Source organism: Coffea eugenioides, chromosome 4 (assembly GCF_003713205.1).
Source record: "Coffea eugenioides isolate CCC68of chromosome 4, Ceug_1.0, whole genome shotgun sequence".
Lineage (NCBI taxonomy): Eukaryota > Viridiplantae > Streptophyta > Magnoliopsida > Gentianales > Rubiaceae > Coffea > Coffea eugenioides.
Window position 1 is genome coordinate 28,751,992 of NC_040038.1, and position 15,257 is coordinate 28,767,248.

Consider the following 15,257-nt stretch of genomic DNA (forward strand, 5'->3'; position numbering starts at 1 on the left):
CATAAAATTTCTGTAACTTTCATTATTATATTAAATTTTGAGAGATTTTTATAAGGGACTTAAGTTGTTAAGACATTTTTTTTCGATATAAGTTAGTTCGTGTGACATTAGTAGTGTATATTGGACATGGGACCCGCTAGTGCGGTACGTGCGATAATTTTTGACAACTAGTTGGAGTTCTGTGCTAGGGGATATTATATTACAAGATGCTAGAAGACAAGTAGAGGTTGGCTAGGTAAATTAACCATTGGTAGCCAAAAGGATGAAAATAAACCCTAGTGCGCTATTTGTCGCGAAACCAATGGATGGTGGACTTTGACCAAGACTTTTAAAATTTGACCAAAATACCCTTTTATTTTGATTAAATTACTTTATAATAGCTATACTACTCATTTACCTCCCCAATGGTTGGAATAAAGAATAGAATTAAGAGTTTTTCCTTTACTTTCATCGTTAGGGTAAACTGGGATTTCACGTCTTTCGGTAGTGTGATCTTTCGGTATGGAGTGTGTACTAAATTTGGTGTTTAAGAGTGAGTTTTAGATAAGAAAAAGTGTATGATTAGAAGTAATAATAATAAGTTAGTGAATTGTAAGTGAAAACCCTAGTACGTTCGAATTAAGGAAAAACAGTGTGAACCGACGTGCACCGTTTGTTACCGAATGAGTGCACCATTTGAACACTACTTTATTATCTTAATCTCCTTGTTATTAATTGAGCAAAATCAGCCCTAAATATCTCCTTAAACCAGCCAAAATTATTGACCAAAATAAGAGAGAGAAAAGCAAATTTTGAGATTTCATCTTGGAGTGACAAGTGGCAACCTTCCAATGGTTGCTTGACCAACCAATTTTCTCCATTTTTATCACTAAACCAACTTCAATTCTCCCTCATTTCTGTATCTTTCTGGCCGAACACTAGGGAGAGGAGAAGAGAGAAAATTTTCCATTTTTCCAACTTGAGAGCTTGCTTGATTCTTGAGAAAATTACCGTAAAACTTGATTCTACTCCGATCAATCTTTGGGAAAGCTTGGAGGTGAGCTTGGTGGAACTTTTGGGAGGAAGAAAGTTCTTGTATCACAAGTTATTTTGGGGATTTTGAGGTCTTATACAAGAAACCTCCCTTGTTTCTTTCTTATTTTGCAATTTAAGCAAAGCATGGCTTGATTGTGGTGGATTGTATGGAAGATTTCATGGTTTTGCTTATTAACTTATAATTTTCAGCTAGGGTTTGTAATTTTCTATTTTTATTAGTGTTATTTATCTAGTATATGATGTTGATGAACTTGGATAGGGACTTGGGGTAGTGATTTAAGACATAAATGTGAATTTCAAGCATTGAATCACCAAATTCCAGAATTTTGAGAGGAATCTATCCTGCTACTGACCTACATATTCGTCCATGTTAGAGGGCGAATTGGGCTTAAATTAAAACAAAAAAGTTGTTGGAAATGATGTTATATAGCTGCCTGTAAAATTTCAGCTCAATCAGAGCACTGTAGCATGTGAAATGATAAAAATACTCTTGACTGCCAAATATATAGTTTTTCAGACAGTTTTGAGATTACACAATTTTGGCTTCATTTTTCACTTTGATCCGTATCAAATCAGCATTTGGCCAAGCACAAAAGTTTTAACCCTATGTTTCAGCTTTACAAAGCATCTGAAAACGCCTCAATCGGAATTGTGTAGTTTGACTTATTGCCATTTGAATTCAGTGCTGACAACCATACTGACAAAGACATTTTGGTTCTGAAATCTATAAATTCGACCTTGATCAATTGTGAACTGGGTTGAGTTGTCTCATTAAAGTTGTAACTCATTGTCGTAGCTTCGAAATGGTGTAAGTGTACCCCAATCTGATAAGCATAGCTCCAGTTGCGGCTAAAATGCTATAAGATGTCAAATCTGATGTTTAGCTTTTGTCTTCAAAAACTGATTTTTGGTTGTTTTATTAGACTTGTGTTATAAATGGATGATTTTGGAGCCTAATTGAAAGGCTATGGTGGTAACATTGCTTGTGTGGGATTTTGGGACTGAATTGAGAAAAATAATGAAGCCATAAATGGCTGAAAAATAGGTAAACACAAAGAGCGTGCTGCCCAAATTTTCACTTGACGGTTAAGGTTATGTACTCGCGACTGAGCGATAGGCTTTAGGGTTGTTCATGTTTTGAAAACCAACTGCTACATTTTTACTCCAACGCCACATTGTTATTTCTCTGCCCTAGTAGTTAACTTGACTAGGCACACGACTTGTACTCGAGCCTAGTTTGTATAATCCGTTTCCTGGGGTTGTGGATGGAGAAACCATAATTGTTTACCTTGGTTGTTATTAGGATGTGACGGTGACCAAAACCATCCTTTGGGAGGAAACTTTTGAAGTTATCTTTGCTTGAACTGGCGAGTGTACACTCCCTTAAATTGGTGCTTATCTGATTTATCTGTACTTGCAATTTGCAACCTGATTATCTGTGATTTCTGTATACTCTGTATGAAATGAGGGCGTACTTTATCACACTCGTCTCTTTTGTCTGTCTGTTCTGGTTCCTGTATATGTTTGAATCTGTTATCTGTATCTGTTTTGATATCGTTTGGAGGTTTGTACCCAACGATCCTTCTGTGACTTTTGAGCTTAAAACCTGTGGCTAGTTACTCGAGTCGAGCCGGCAATGGTCTGGTCGATTAGATAACGAACCACGGTAATCTGTTTCTGAAAAATCTTTAGGTATTGGAGACTCTGGATTTCCGGTATACTCGAGTATTACCATCCCTATTCTGTTTGGTGTTCGGGCCCGGTAAGGGTATGTTTGGTGGATGAAATTTGGTGTAAAGTGGTGCTCTACTGGACTGGTTACCTTACTTGAAAGTTGACGGAGTGTCAACTACTACTTGATCAATCTCTGGTGAAGTAATGGGAATTTGGCTCCTGAAAGCCACCTATATCCTTTCTATTTGAGGTGTTTGTTCATTTCCTTATATGTTGTGTATATGTGCCTCTAAAGTGAAATGCCATGATTCTTGATTACTTGTACTTGTGGTACCTCATTGAGCGCAAGCTTACCCCATTCCCGTATCTTTGTTTTTCTTACAGGGTTCAATATTTTGAGAGTTATGATTTTTGAAGAAAGAGTCGAGCTATTGTAGACACTCTTTTGATCATGCTCCTCTGTAACCAAAACCCTAATTGTACTTTGTATATGTATGGTCACTATGGCTTGTTTTTCAAGTTAACTTGTTGAAGAACCTGATGTATATATGTATATAAGTGTTTAATCAAGTGTTTCAAGCATACTCGTTTGAGATTGTATGTTTCTATGGTTATGTTAACTTTCTTGTATCTATTGGAGAATCGAGCGAGTACGAGGCTTGAACAAGGAAGAAAAAAAAATTTGGTCAAATTTTGACTTGGCCGCGGTTCTTTGCGCTTTCCGATGATTCATTTTTCCGAAGTTCTTTGGACCGTTTGGCAAGGTTTACGAATGATTTGATCTGTAGTCCTGGCGAGAGTTGGGCAGGCGGTTCGCCGACCACTTGGTTTGCCTTAGGGAAAAGTGGGGCCGTCATAGAATCAGGCTTAGGTCAAACATGAAAGTTGTAGGAAATGGTATTAACTAACTGCCTGCAAAATTTCAGCTCAATCGGAGCAATATAGCATGTGAAATGATAAAAATATCCTTGACTGCCAAATATACTGTTTTGCGGACAGTTTTCTGTTTTCCTCTGAGATTCCCCATTTTGATATTGAAAATGCACGAATTAGATGTTGATGTCTTCATGAAAAATGCAGTTCTCTGTCTTAGCTTCGAAATGATATAAAGTGTACCCCAATCCGATAAGCGTAGCTTCGGTTGTGACCGAAACGTCAAGCGATGTCAAACTTATTATTTTGTTATTTGTCTTGAACATTAGTTCCGGTTGCATTGCTAGCATTATTTTGTAATTAAATGACATTGAGTCTAGTGAAAGGCTATTGTGGTAAGATTATTTGTGTGTGATTTTGGGGCTGAATTGAGAAAAATAATGAAGCCATAAATGGCTGAAAAATAGGTAAATACAAAGGGCATGCCGCCCAAATTTTTACTCGAAGGTTAGGTGTGTGTACTCGCGACTTGAGCGAAGAGTTGAGGTTAAATTAAACTTGGATTGTTTAGGGTATTCGAGTCTCTTTTCGTAGTGTCGTTCCTGCCTTTAGGACCAACCGTTACCTTTTACTCCAAAGCCACCTTTTATCTCTTTGTATTAGTAATTCACTTGGATAAACATATGACTCGTAGTCGAGTCTCATTTATGCATTCTGTTTACTGGATTCGTGGCTGTAGGAACCATAAGTGTTTTACCTTGGTTATTTATAGGGTTTGTCGATGATCAAAGCCATACTTAGGGAGAAAACTTTTGAAATTATCCTTGCTTGAACTGGTCCCTTAAATTGGTGCTTATCTGATTTATCTGTACTTGCAATTTGCAACCTGATTATCTGTGATTTCTGTATACTCTGTATGAAATGAGGGTGTACTTTATCACACTCGTCTCTTTCATCTGTCTGTTCTGGTTCCTATATTTGTTTGAATCTATTATCTGTATCTGTTTTGATGTCGTTTGGAGGTTTGTATCCAACGACCCTTCTGTGACTTTTGAGCTCAAAACCTGTGGCTAGTTACTCGAGTCGAGCCGGCAAGAGCCTGGTTGATTAGATAACAAACCACGGTAGTCTGTTTCTGGGAAATCTTTGGATATTGGAGACTCTAGATTTCTGGTATACTCGAGTATTACCATTTCTGTTTCTGTTGAGGTGTTCGAGCCCGGTAAGGGGTACGATTGGTGGACGGAATTTGGTGTAAAGTGGTACTCTACTGGACTGGTTACTTTATTTGAAAGTTGACGGTGTGACGCCCCCACTTCTCCCAAGGGCAAATCCAAGGGTATCGGCGGGACGCCTACCCATCTCTCGCCAGGACTCACTACAATTCATAATTCAAAACTATAAATACTTCAAATAACTTCAATATATATATTTAAAGTACTCTAAAACACTTCATACTTACAATTAGTTAGCTTTCAAGCTTAATACAACCCAAAAGAATATGTACTACAGTCATCTGCTATAATACAATTTAAAGTTTCCAAAAGGAAACAACTTAACACTATTCACGGGCACTCTTGGTCTTGAACCCTATTAAGAAAAACAAAAACGTGGAATGAGCTACATAGCCCAGTGAGGTTCCAAGACACTCTAACAGCTCTAATAAATCAAGTAATTTGAGCATAACCCATGTATGGTTCAAGGTCGCACATTGGCACATTAACATGAAACAGTTATCATTATACAGAAATAAACACATATTGAAGGATACGGTGTTCCAGTGGAACCATTTTGGTCAACTTCACCTTATAACTTCAGATCCCCTCGATTTGTCTGGGCATCACCTTATCCCTCCTGTGGTAATACTCGAGTATACTGAAACGGTGTCCAAGGGTTCCAAGCTACCCGACCGAGCCCAGTCCTGGCTCGAGCAGGTTAGTAACCAAGGGCAGGGCCCAGTTCAGCTTAGAGCTTACAACATGCACAAGTAATCAAGTGAATCGGTAAACGGTAAACGGTAAATGGTAAACAGTAATAGTTCTCGGTTAACGGTAAAAATCTGTCAATTTAGTCGGTCGAATGAGATAAAGTATACACTCGGCTTAAAACGGTGGCCAATTTCATATGAGCAATTATCAGTAACACTTAACACTTAAACACGTAAGCAATATGTGGTAATTTCATATGAACATGTAATTTACGATAATCAAGTAGTCAAGTAGTCAAGTAATCAAGTAAGCAGGTAATCAAGTAAATCAGTAAACGGTAAGTAATCACAGTTAACGGTAATCTGTAAACGGTAGTAGTTCACGGTTAATTGGTAGACATTTATCATTTTAGTAGGTCGAATGAGATAAAGTACACACTCACCTTAAAACAGTGGAAAAGTTCATAGGAGCAATTATCGGTAGCACTTAACAGTTAAACACATAATGACTATGGAGTAAACATGTTGTAAAACTATTCAAATCACGTACTCCTTTATAGAACACTCACCAATTGAAAATAAGTGAGCAAAGAAAGTCGTTAATGATCCACTTCCGGATTCTCTTCGAGACCTTCTTGATCGCCTGAAGAAAAGTGACCAATAATCACCCTTACAATTTCACAAATTTCTTATCAAACAAGAAAGAATGCACACATGCTTTAGAATTCAAGTCAATGTCTTTATAAGAGCTTTATTTTATCGAAAGTTAAGATTCAAAATTGTGGATTTTAAAGTTACTGAGGAAACTCATATCCTCCACATAATCGGGTTCAAAATGATAGATTAATATCAAGATAAGAAGTCAAGCTTCCAAAATTTCATTTTCTAAGAAATCGGCAAATTTCAGCTTTGTGTGTCAAAATTAGAAAAATCATATCTTGCACTCAGTAGGTCCAAAAATGGAAAATTTGATACCGTTGGAAAAAAGATCCAAAGTACTAAAAGTTCCTAGAAGACACTTTTCCAAGTTTCTAAATGGAAAGTATTCATTTGCCAGCTTAAAGTTTCAGTTTTGAACAAGCAAGGTAGAATCAGTCTTGTTTTTCGACAAATTTTGGAAATTCGGTAAAATTCACAGAACGTGAACTAACCCATGAAATTTGTAACACAATATGAATTCCAATCAAGGTTTCAAACACAACAAACGGAATGAAATTTGGAGTTTTGAGCATCAGGGTATAGTAGCTCAAAGGCGGCTGAAAATTACTCACTAACCAAGAGTTTCCAGATTTGAAAAACTATCTTTGAAGTATCATTTGGCCATCGAGATGGCATTGAAAATACACCAAATTGGATACACTAAATCTTCCATATGTGAACTATATCTCTACCAAAATTTAGGCAAAAAATCATATGGAAAGGTGGTTTTCGAAATAACCAAAATTCGTGAAACTCTCAAGGCTAATCTGCCTATTCGAGTTTCTCTTTCCTTTTAAAAGTTTTGTCCCACACAATCAACCTCAATTCACTCAAATGTTGAAGCCAATGTTCCATAAACATCCAATGAGCAATTTAGGGGTAATTGACATCAAATTTTTCGAAACAAAACATTCCAAAACATGTTTGACCTTTCGGCTAAGAGAAAAAGAAAAGTTTTTCAGATTTGAAAAGCAAATTTTGGGACATCATTTGGGTATCGAAAGGTTGTTGAAATAACACCAAATTTTGTACACTTAAACCTCTATATGTGGACTACCTCTGTATCAAATTTCACCCAAAAATGTACGTGGAAAGGCAGTTAACAAAACGACTAAAGTTCTTAAAATGTTTCAAAGCAAATCTGTCTTCTTGCTTACCTTTCTTTTCAAAACATTTTGCACCATGAAATCAGTCCCATTTCGGTTCATTTTTGAAACCAAGGTCCTAGAAATATCTATTATACATTTGGTAGATGATTGACACCAAAATTTTCAAAACAACATGTCCCAAATCAAATTAAACCAGTCGGCTAGCAAGAAGGAAGGATTTTCCAGATTTCCAGCTTTGCCACAGTTTGAAAATTGAACCATATCTCACTCAATACAACTTGAAATTGAGAATGGTCAGTGGCGTTGGAAACTATATTCAAAAGACTACATTTCATCAGAAGATGTTGTTGTGAAAATTATGAGGACTCGTAAAATTCTTATTTATAAAAAAAACCCATTTTTGGCTCATTTAATTATTTATTTGGATAATTGCCCCGAATATTATTTTCTATCCTCATTAGACCTAAATACATGGAATTATAGCTTCATTATATTTTTAAAGTGATTTGTTTCAAAAATTAATTTTTGGAAGCTCGTTTAATGAAAATAGTGAAAACGTGTTTGGAAATTTTACCCGATTGAGGGTACTATAAGTTTGGAAAATTGAAAACTTGTATAATGGTCCTAAAATAGGTAATTTTATGTTTAAATACTCAAGTGATAGTTATTAGTACTATCGTTATAAGAAATTCTTGGAGGTTTCGCTTTATCGCGCTTAATTTGGAGATACGCGTTTTTACACGCGCGATTTAATTGAGGGACTTTAGACCCTTATTTTGGAACAATTAAGAGTGAATAATATTAATATGAATACAAGTAACATGAATACAAGTGCATGAGAGGTTTAGTGCACTATTGAAACAAATGCAAGAGGAATTGAGCACGAAAAGCGCGCGTGCGTGCGCGAGAGAGAGTTGAATTTTGCACCACCACACAAATGAAGCTTCCTTAGGAAGCCAAATTTAGGCCAAAACACTCTCTCTCCTCCTCACAAAGCAGCCGGCCATCCTTGTGCAAAAACAACTCAAGTTCTTCAAAATTTTCCTTCACAAAATCTTCATCAATCTTCATCCAATTCCTTCCAAATTTCACACACACTTAGCTTAATACTTGGAGATCACATTAAGCTACAAAGGAGAGCTGCCATCCACGATTTTCTTGGACAAGGAGGGAGCCGAAATTCTGCCTTTGCTCATCACACAAGTAGGTGATGATCCAACCTTCAAATCTTGGTTTATGGAAGTAGAATTTCACGTATAAACTCTTGTATGCATGTGGGTAGTCTTGTTTATGGTGGATTTTTGTTGTGTGGGCTCTATGAACTCCCACTTTTGATGGAAGGACTGATTTCAAGATTGATGATGAAATTAATGGTGGTTTAGTGCTTAAATTAGTGGATTAATGTTGTATTGTTGGTAGAGAATCAAAAGAGGTGCTTGGAGCAAAAGTGACAGTTTTACCCCTGCCTTGTCCGACCCCTTTTGTGCAAAATTTTGAGGTTCTAATGGCTTTTTTATGTTGTTTACATGTTATATTGGTTGTGTAAATAGTTTCATTGAAAAATAACTTGATTTGGTCACTCAAATGTTGAAATTTCGAAAGGTTAGAAAACTGGAAATTTGTCCCCGGATTGCCCAAGCAGTCTTTTTGTTTCGGCCATAACTTGTTGCTCCGATGTTGAAATCGAGTACCGTTTGTGGCATTGGAAATTAGACATTCCCAGCTTTCCGTTGGTATAAAATGTATGTCCTGGTTCCACTTGAGCAAGCCAAACCATTCGTTTGAAATCCAGTGTCCTGTTTCGTTGCTTCCTGGAAGGCAGCACATGAGCTGCAAGTTGATGCTCACGAAGGAGCTGGTTATGGACAGATTTTGAAAATGGTTTCCTCTAAGAAAATATAGCCTTATGAGTCCATTTTCTAACTCCACCAACCATGGTCAATTCCGAGTTGAATTGAGTGATTTATGATCGAAATTCAAAACTGACTTTGTGAACGAAAACAGTGTTTTGGACAGATTTGAAACTAACAATGACTTGGGACTTGTTATCCAAAATTTTGGTGATTAATCACCTAAAAAATGTGTATTGGATACCTCTTAGACATTTTCTATGCACATGGACCGTGCTTGAGGTACTTTTTTGGCCAAACGTTTTGAAAACGGAAAACGGAACATACAAGGCAGATTTGCCTTGAAGTTCTTGGAGATTTCGTGATTTCGTTAACCAACTTCCCGAATGAATTTTCTTGTGAAATTTGGTATAGGAATATCCCTTATATGGTAGGATAAACCTACCAAATTTGGTACCATTTCAAGTTCGTTTCGATGTTCAACCGATGTCCCAAAAACAGTGATTTAAATCTGGAAAATGGTAAACAGGTTCCAAATTTCAGCAACTTTGAGCTACCGTATCTCGGTGCTCAAAACTCCAATTCTCATTCTACTTGCTTTGTTTTAAACCTTGTTTGTAACTCTAATTGAATTCCAAATTTCAAAGGCTGGTTCGTAATGGGTGAATTTTGCCGAATTTCCAAAATTGGCCAAAAACCAACCCCGAAAGCTGTCTTCATGTTCAAAACAGCAACTTTGAGCCAATTTTGAATACTTTCCGTCCGGAATCATGGAAAACTGTATTCTTTGAACTTTTAGTACTTTGGAAGAGGTTTCCAATGGTGCCAAGTTTTTCAATTTTCGTCTTGTAAAGAGCGAGATACGATTTTTCTAATGTATCGTATCAAAACTGAAATTTTTCGAATTCCAAGGAAATGGAGTTTTTCTAGTACTCCTTATTTCTTCGATATTACTTGAATGTTTTATACTTGATTTCCAAGATGAAAACTCAATTTCTCTTGTACTTTGAAACCCCACTTGAGAGCCTCGATTTAGGATAATTAAGGCTCGTTTCACGAGACTTCCTAAGATTGTACTATGGTACGATCTTCTTTAATAGTAGGGGTTTATGAATGATAGTCTATTTTTATTTGCTCAAGCGCACACGAGGACCTTCAAGAGGATCCAACGGTGGACGCTTGAACTTCAATTGAATCTACTTGCTCTTGCTACTTGGTGAGTGTCAAGTGTATGGCTACTTGAACTCTATGGCCTTGATTCATGCTTGGCTTACCTGATTACATGCTTAGCCTACTTGGTTTTGAAAAATGGAGTCGAGTGTGTACTTTATCGCACTCCTTCTCATTTGAAACAAATGACTCATGCTTAACATGGTTTGCCTGGTTTACATGACCTGAAATACATGCTTAAACCTGTCAAATGCTTGAATACATGACTTGGTATGTTATGGCTGCATACGTCGTTGGAGTGAATCTCATCGACACTTACATGATACACGGGGGACGCCTAAACTGATAGGCCGACCTTGGGACTCGAGCCGGCATGGGTTTGGTCGGGAACCTTGGTGAGCCAAGAGAATTACATGATAAGCTTGATCTATTTGAGAGATCTTGCTTAGCATACTAATGGAGTATAGCCTTCTAAATGTTGTGCGGGCCCGGAGCGGTGTATGGTGGACGAATGAGAAGTAAGTGGTGATCTACGGATTGAAAATATCAACCCGGTTGACGGAGAGTCATCGCGGGGAGATATACGAATAACATCGGCAAAACAAGTGGAACTTAGCTCCTGAGAGCTACCATATCCTTGAATTGTTTCTGTTTACATTTTGTTGGCATTGTTAATTACTTGCAAGTTATCACTTGAACTATTACTTGGGCTTGTTACCTGAACTATGTGCCTGCATGTGTGTTCTTGGCCTCACGAGCATTTTGCTCACCCTGTAGATTTGTTTTCCTTAACAGGACTGGACCGGAAATGAACTTGGAGAAACCCCCCTTTTGTATTTTGGCTTAGGGTTTCTAATGTATATTGACTAGACATTTTGGGCTGTTGTACGTATATTTGGAGTATTAATGTAACTTTTGGAAATCCAATGTAAGGATTGGATGGTTATTGTATATTGTTAAGTCTGGAAGCTTTCCGTACTTCCCTACTTTATCTCGTGTTGTTGTATAATTTTGTGTTAAGCTGGAATGAGATCGCTTAAGTCCTGGTGAGAGTTGGGCAGGCGTCCCGCGGATACCCTTTGGTTCGCCTTGGGGAGAAGTGGGGGCATCACAGTTGGTATCAGAGCACTAGGTTAGAGATCTATATGGGAGACATACTAGATACTCTACCTTTAAGACTTGGAGTTGGGCGATTTAGCCTTACCTTAAGTGATACTTGGGACGAGCTAGCAATTAAGTTAGTCCTATCTCAAGTGACATTTGGGATGAAGTAGTGATCAAGTTAGGCATGCATTAAGGGATATCTGAACTAGGTAGTGATCAAGTTTCTAACCTGAAAAGTGTTATTATTTTGCAGGGATGGAAAACGGAAGTGGAGCCCCGGCAGCTAATGGGAACGGCCATGCGAATGGTCACGTAGAGCCTCCTAGGCCTATTTACTACCGAGCTCTAGGTGCGGGAGCTCGAGTACACTACTCACCCTATGACAGATACCCTCGATGTTCATGTAGGTTGACTTTTGCCTACCCGAACCACCTTGTACTTACCCTGGACGATGAGCGTCGTCAGTTGGTGGATGCTAACTGAGACTTGCAGGCTGAGGTGGACGAGCTTAGACAGATGGTTAGCGCTCAGGGAGAGAGACTTGCTGAGCTCGAGGAGGTGTTAGAGGGTGAGGTAGCTACATCTGCCATCGTCCGTGAGGAGCTTCAGGGCACTAGGGCTCGACTTACTAGTCTGAGAGAGGAGGTCCGTGACAGGGCTTCCGAGATCTTGACTGATGCTATTAGGTTAGTAGAGGAGGCGATGGATGTAGTCCAGAGCCCTGAGGAGGAGGATCAAGAGGAGGATCCCGAGGAGGAGGAGATTCCCCCTGATAGTCCTACTGTGGACTAGGTCTTTAGTGATTGACCTTTTGACCCTTTTGACTGGTACAGTTAGGTTTAGCTGAGGTGACGCTAAGTGCCGAGGCCATTGTATTTTGCATGACTGTGTGGTCTACTTTTGAGGCACTTGCTTTTACTTTAGTCTTCTGCGACTAAAAGTACTCTCATGGCACCAATGTGCTATATTTTGTGATTTCCCCCATGACTTGCTAATTGTACGAACTTGAGATGTTAATAGATGTAAATTATTGTTATTTTTCATGTTTTCTTGATTGGCTCTTGTTTCAAGTATTTTTCCCGTTTAATTAAAGTTATTTCTTGCACTAGGCACGCCTAGGTTATGGAAGGACTAAGAAGTGGTCGAGGTCATGGGCGAGGGACTAGATATGCCCAACCTCATGGGGATGACCAGGGATCGGCAACTGGACCGACCCAAGGCCAGGAAAATATTGAGGGTAATCAAGTGGCTACTGCCATTAATAGGATGACTGATATTCTGGAACAACTAGCTGAGAGACAAGGTCCTGGACCGCTTAACCAACCTGGGGGACAGGACAGAGGAGAGGATAGAGCTTTAGAAAGGTTCTTAAAGTTCCACCCGCCTAAGTTTATTAGTGAACCCGATCCTGAGATAGCGGAGAATTGGTTAGAGAGAATGACCAACATATTCGCCGCCCTAGACTATACTGAGGATAGGAGAGTGAACTTTGCTGCCTTTCAATTTGAAGGAGTAGCTCGTGCTTGGTGGGACCTGATAAAAGGGAAATGGGAGAGAACCCAAACCCCTTGGACTTGGGAGAACTTCACGAGGGAATTTAATGAAAAGTTTCTTCCACCCTTAATCCAAGAAAAGAGGGAGGATGAATTTATCAAGTTGAAACAGGGAACCTTTAGTGTAGCGGAGTATGAGGGGAAGTTCACTAAACTTTCCAAGTATGCCCCGGAACTGGTGATTAATGAGCGGAAAAGGATTAGACAGTTTGTACAAGGGTTGAATGTGGAAATCCATGAGGGCTTGGCCGCAACCCAAATTTCTACATTTACTGAGGCTTTAGAGAAGGCACAAAGGGTGCAAGTGAGGGACTTTCACAATAGAAAAAGGAATTTTTCTAGCCATACTTCTGGACAAGCTAGTAAGAATGCACAACCTTCCAAAATGGGAAGGGGAACGGGAGGACCAAGGACCGCTGGAGTTTCGAGGGGAGCTTTATCTAGAGGAGGTCGTTGTGGGCCGACTCAAGCTAGGAGAGCGCCTTCTACTGGTTCGGCAGTGACCCCTCAAGTTACTTGTGGGTACTGTGGGAAACCCAACCACTCTGAGAATGATTGTTGGAGGAAGTCTGGGAAGTGCTTGGCCTGTGATAGTACCGAGCACCAACTCGTGAACTGTCCAAGCAAAATGAAGATGGGAGGTAACACTCAGAGACCAGAAAAGTCGACCTCTAAGCAGACCAGTGCTGGAGGGAGCCGACCCAAGGTGCCGGTTAGGGTTTATGCATTGGATTATCAACAGGTCCCTGAGGCGACTGAGGTGGTTGAAGGTACAATTCCAATTTTTCACCATTTAGCTAGGGTTTTAATTGATCCGGGTGCAACACATTCTTTTGTAAACCCTAACTTTATGAGTGGGATAGACTTGAAACCAATTAAGTTACCATATGACTTAGAGGTTAAAACACCTACTGGGGACAAAAGTTTAATTGCTAACCTGGTGTATAGGGATTGTGAAGTCTGTGTTGGGGAACGAAAATTGTTGGCCGATTTAATAGGCTTAGCGATTAGGGGGTATGATGTGATTTTAGGGATGGATTGGCTAGCCCGTTATAATGCCCAGTTGAATTGTAGGACAAAGATTGTAGAATTGTGTATTCCAGGGGAGGCAACCCTGAAACTGGATGTGAGGGGTAAATTGGCTTCGTCTGTACTTATTTCAGGAATTCGGCCTAGGAAAATGTTAAGTAAATGGGCTTAAGGATATTTGGCCTTTCTTATCAACACCCCTAATGATAAGGTGAAATTGGAGGACACGCCTGTAGTGAAGGACTTTCCAGATGTTTTTCCTGAAGAGTTAGAGTCTTTACTCCCGGAACGAGATATAGCTTTTAAGATTGATGTGACCCCGGGAGTAGCACCTATCTCTAAGACGCCATATCGAATGACTCCAGCCGAATGGAAAGAATTAAGATTACAACTACAGGATTTGTTGGAACGGGGTTTTATAAGGGAAAGTGATTCACCGTGGGGAGCCCCGATTTTGTTTGTTAAAAAGAAGGATGGGAGTTTGAGGCTGTGTATAGATTACCGAGGCTTAAATGATGTTACAATTAAGAATAAATACCCACTGCCCCACATTGATGAGTTGTTTGATCAATTGTAAGGGGCGGTAATATTCTCGAAGTTGGACTTGAGACAGGGTTACTATCAATTGAGGATTTTGGAGAAAGACATACCCAAGACTGCTTTTAACTCGAGATATGGGCACTTTGAATTTGCCGTGATGCCATTTGGATTGACCAATGCACCTGCAGCTTTTATGGACTTGATGCATAGGATTTTTAAGCCTTACTTGGATCAATTTGTGGTGGTCTTTATTGATGACATTTTGGTATACTCTAGGAATGTGAAGGATCATGAAAGACACCTGAGAATTGTTTTGCAAACTTTGAGGGAACACCAATTATATGCTAAGTTCAGCAAGTGTGAGTTTTGGATAAAAGAAATGACTTTCTTGGGACACATAATTTCTAAGGATGGAATTAAGGTGGACCCAACTAAAGTTGAAGCTGTTTCGAAATGAAAACGACCGGAAAACCTGTGAGAGCCCGTAATTTTTGTTTTTAAAGTACTAAGTTTTATTTTTCTTTTAATTGCACGTTTTTCCACATTTTATTGATTTGAAAAATTGTGAAAATAATTTTTATGAGTAAATAGAGTTTTTAGGTGATTTTTCTAGTATCGGATAGTTTTTGAAAAATTTAGAACGTATAACGGACGTGGGACCCGCTAATGCGAAAAGTTCGGAAAAATTCGGCCA